General features: G+C 44.9%; 1 protein-coding gene across 1 annotated transcript in view; it reads right to left on the minus strand.

Annotated features, from left to right (window-relative positions):
* cadm3 (cell adhesion molecule 3) overlaps nucleotides 1–5,000 on the minus strand; it is a 44,313-nt gene that overhangs the window by 13,527 nt on the left and 25,786 nt on the right. The gene's annotated exons all lie outside the window — the stretch shown is intronic.

A 5,000-nucleotide genomic window follows, 5' to 3' on the forward strand; every position in this document is an offset into this window, starting at 1 on the left:
TGTGAGGGCAGGGTGAACGGCTGTCTGTGCTCTAGGCAAAGTCTGATCCACTTTAACCATCAGCTAATGTAAAACTGCGAAGATCAATGCCCTTCTGTTCATATGCAGTCCCTGCCTGAATCCTTTCATCACTAAACGCAGAAGTTTGTGTCTGTTCACACTTCCATGGCTCTTTCTCCACTTGTTTAGCCTGTTATACATTGATCTGAGCCCTGTTTTCCTTTATGTGGTGAAGGATGAATGTTCTAGGTCTACACTTCTCACTGCCAACCTAATTGGCCATAGAATGGAAGTCGCCTTTTTAGGCTGGTGCTATGCGACTTCTGACTTTTCCCTCTTTTTTTTTTTCATTTCCCCTGACACAGAGCAGTCCTGTCTTCGTGGCCGGTCCGAAAAACTATTCCAACCAATTAACGGCACACACAACGGAGCGTGACATGTACTGCGGCAGATGTACTCTCGCAGTGACACACAACATTCCAGCTTTAACAAGGCCCTGTCTATGTACACTATCGGAAAAGTTTTGTTTTGTTTTGTTTGTATACACACATTAAACTGAGTCAACCCGATTAGAGCCAACCGTCGACTCCTCCCTTTTCATCTCTCCTGAATGTTGTTGTTTTTTTTTTTTGTTTTTTCCCAGGAAATGGAAAAAATCTTTGCGTTCCCCGCATCAAATCTTTCTCTCCCTGTCACTGTCACTCCATTTACGATCCATTCAGTGTCATATGCCGTCTAACCTTCCCTGCCCGTCTAACCCTCCCTGCCCGTCTAACCCTCCCTGCCCAGTCTAACCTTCCCTGCCCGTCTAACATTCCCTGCCCGTCTAACTTTCCCTGCCCAGTCTAACATTCCCTGCCCAGTCTAACCCTCCCTGCCCAGTCTAACATTCCCTGCCCGTCTAACCTTCCCTGCCCAGTCTAACCCTCCCTGCCCAGTCTAACCCTCCCTGCCCGTCTAACCTTCCCTGCCCAGTCTAACCTTCCCTGCCCGTCTAACCTTCCCTGCCCAGTCTAACATTCCCTGCTCAGTCTAACCCTCCCTGCCCAGTCTAACATTCCCTGCCCGTCTAACCTTCCCTGCCCAGTCTAACCCTCCCTGCCCAGTCTAACCCTCCCTGCCCGTCTAACCTTCCCTGCCCAGTCTAACCTTCCCTGCCCGTCTAACCCTCCCTGCCCAGTCTAACCCTCCCTGCCCGTCTAACCCTCCCTGCCCAGTCCATCACAGTTCCTCAATGAGTCACGTCGTACAGTTTATCTAAAGCGCCTCATGAAAGGAGGGGGCCGGTTCTACGTAGGATGTGAGGAGTTTTATTTTATTTTGCTATATTTATATATATATTTGCTATAATGGATTTTAACTAGTTGATTTAAAAAGCTGCGCTGGTTAACTGTAGGCCATCGATCATTCATATCTACTTTTACTGACCGTTTTCCCATCAAACACCTGGAGTATTACAGAATGAGGTCACTACGGTGGTAATCTAGGCAACATGCGTATGAGGTGCTAGCAGATACATCACAGAAAATGCAATTCTCCTCAAAACCTGTCAGTGCCTCATTCGGATGTTTACAGAGACTTAGATATCTTCCCATCTAATTACGCCTCTCTTAGGCTGGTCTCTGGATTCTGAATGATCCAAAATAATCCCCGTAAAACGAATGAAGCACCGTCCTTTGTTTGTTTGGTTGGTTGGCTTTTTAACACTAAATGTGTGGCAAGTCCTCTCTGTTCTTTCCTTTAGGTGAGGCAGTTAATATTAGCGCCAGTGCTAGCATTAGCTTTCTCCACTTCGCTCGTTCTGGTCCTCTGAGAAACTAAGCATGCTAATATTAGCACCAACCCTGGTAATTAAAGCTGTCCTCAGCTAGTTGTTAGCGATTCTGATTTCACTCTGCACACAAAAAACTAAAGCCAATAGCTTCTGTTGTTTGGGATAGTCCAGAGCAGCTGGTTTGTGTGTGTGTGTGTGTGTGTGTGTGAGTGCGTGTGTGCGCGCGTGTGTGCATGTGCGTATACATGCTTGCGTGTGTGCGTGTGTGTGTGCGCACATGCTTGTGTGCGTGTGCGTGCGTGTGTGTGAGTGCGTGTGTGTGTGCGTGTGTGCGCGCGCGTGTGCGTGTGTGTATACATGCTTGCTTGTGAGTGCGCATGTGAATGTCTGTGTGTGTGTGTGTGTGTGTGTACATGCTTGCGTGCGTGCGTATACTTGCGTGCGCGTGTGTGTGCATGTGAGTGCGCGTGTGTCCACGTGTGCGTGCGTGTGCGTGCGTGTGTGTGCATGTGAGTGCGCGTGTGTCCGCGTGTGCGTGCATGTGCGTGTGTGTGTGTGCATGTGTTAAACACAGAAAGCTGAGTTTCTCTTCTGTCCTTTGCTGTCTTTATTTAAATACACTCTTATAAATAGACCAAGCGCTACCGAGCTGTGAGTGGAGAGGAGCACACTCTCTCTTCAAGTTCTTCACACCACATCTGCTTGAGTTTCTGTGTGTGTGTGTGTGTGTGTGTGTGTGGGTATGAGAGAGAGAGTGTGTGTGTGTGTGTGTGTGTGTGTGTGTGTGTGTGCGCGTCATGTGCGTTTTCTCCACATTTAGGTTGTTAGAATGGAGGCAGCTTGTTAGAATGAAAGGCAAGAGAAAATGTTTTTGCGTGATTGTGTGCATGTGTGAGAAAGAGAGAAATCTTTGAGGACCTGGCTAAGATGAAGTGAAGAGAGGAAGGGAGAGCGGGAAAAGGGGGTTTTGGATGACATTTAAATGACATTACAGTCCACTTGCAGTCCATCTAATGTAGATATACTCTACACTTTCAGAATCAAAGATCAATACACTAAACGTGCATGGCCGGCTAGTGTCGGTGCTAGCAGCAGAGCTAGCCTCACGCCTGACCTGAGACCAAAATCAGCGCCAGTCATACCAGTTACTCTCTCTCTCCCTCTCTCTCTCCCTCTTTCTGTATTTAAGTGTATTGGGTGTGTGTGTTTGTATATATGATGCCCAGTGTTGAGTGCTGATTGGTAACCACTTAAACATTCGGTTAGCGGCCATTAGCTAAGTGCCAGGCCTGGGACATAAACAGGCCGCATTAGCCCCCTGAGGGAAAGCACTCGGCCAGTGAGTGAGCGTTTGAACTCTGAAAACCACAATGACAATTAATACTGCCAACACTTGAGCTAAACATCATTGAAGCTTACTGTTGTTTAACTGCATGTGGGCCAAGTGTGTGTGTGTGTGTGTGTGTGTGTGTGTGTCTGTTTTAAAGGTTAGTTGTTTGTTTGTTCTTTAGCCATGTTCATGTCTTCATTATCAGTGTTTCATTGAGCTGTTACTGGAATCATTTATGTTTCACATCAGACAACAGTTGTCATTTTTCAGAACCCCTCTATCTGAGGCTGGGTGTTAAGAGGACGCAGATGAGAGGACATGCTACCTGGGGTTGTTTTGGTTTTTGTGTGATAATTCTGTAATTATTGTTTATTGTGGGTGTGTGTGTGTGCGTGCGTGTGTGTGTGTGTGTGTGTGTGTGAGTGTGTGTGTGTGACTATTTGCTATGAAGAACAAGACAGCATATGGAGGCTATAGGTTAATGAACTAGGCCTTAGGCTAGACCAGAGCATAGGGAATATGAAGACACACACACATACATACAGGCACATGCACACACGCACACACTTGCACACACACGTACAGAGAGAGAGAGGGAGAGAGAGAGAGAGCTGAGAAGGTGAAAAGCACTGGTGTATTTAAAGTCATACAGTTTTAAGCCTACTGACTCAACCGTGTGAGAGAGACCAGGACAAAAAGAAAGAGTGAGTAAAAAGAGTGGATAAAGAAAAGACAGATCAAGTTTTACTGCTTTTTATATTTCAACAATAAACTGTTTCCCACCGCAGGTCCACCGCTGTCTTTAAGAAAGAACAGAGTAAGAGAGATGGAACATAAAATGAGAGATAGAAAGGACTGAAAGAGAGAGAGAACTGTGGAGGTTGAAGGTGAAGCGAAAGAGGGAAAAAAAAGAAAAATATGAATTGGTGTTTTACATTATGTTTACTGACGGACCTGGAAAAGAAGAGAGAGAGGGGGAGAGAGAGAGAGAGAGAGAGAGAGAGAGAGAGAGTTGGTTTGGTGATAACACACTGAAACATAATAAATACTGTCCCCAAAAACAGACAGTGAAAAATCATCCCTTCATCTCTCTCCTCTTTCAGCCTTTCTCTCCATCTGTCTCCTGCCCTTCTCTTTTTTCTCACCTCCTCCCTCCATCTGTCCTTCACTCCCCATAATTTCCCTCAAGTCCTTTTTCACCTCTCCGCCCTTCTGCTAACCCCTCTCTCTCTCTCCCTCTCTCTCTCTCCCTCTCTCTCTCTCTCTCCCTCTCCCTCTCTCTCTCTCTCTCCCCCTATCTCTCTCTCTCCCTCACACACACACACATACATATGTGTGTGTATGTATGTATATATATATGTATATATATATATATATATATGTGTGTGTGTGTGTGTGTGTGTGTATATATGTATGTGTGTGTGTGTGTATATATATATATATATATAGGACCCAAAACTAAACACATGAGTGTCAGTGACTGTGTTTTTGTGTGCATGTGTGTGTGGTTTGATCTTTGTTGTGTTGACAAGTTGGTTACATGGCCATGTTAAGAGGCTGTGCAGGGTGTTGGCATGTTGAGTATTTGGCTGTGTTCAGAGACTATGTTAGGTATTCAGTGTTGGGTATTTTGCCTTGTTAAGAGGTTGTGTTAAGTATTAAAACATAAACTGTAATCCACTTATCAGTCTGTTGAAAATGATTCTTTAATCAGTTATGATTTAATGTGCCCTTCATTCTCCATGTTTTAATTTAAATCACGCTTATCAACATACAAACAAACAAATAAACACATAAATGAATGAATGAATTAATGGTATGGTTCTATATTGGACTAATGTATGTATTATGAATGTATGAATGAATGAGTGAATGAATAGTTCTGTAATAGAGATG

The sequence above is a fragment of the Chanos chanos genome, chromosome 5 (assembly GCF_902362185.1).
Source record: "Chanos chanos chromosome 5, fChaCha1.1, whole genome shotgun sequence".
NCBI lineage: Eukaryota > Metazoa > Chordata > Actinopteri > Gonorynchiformes > Chanidae > Chanos > Chanos chanos.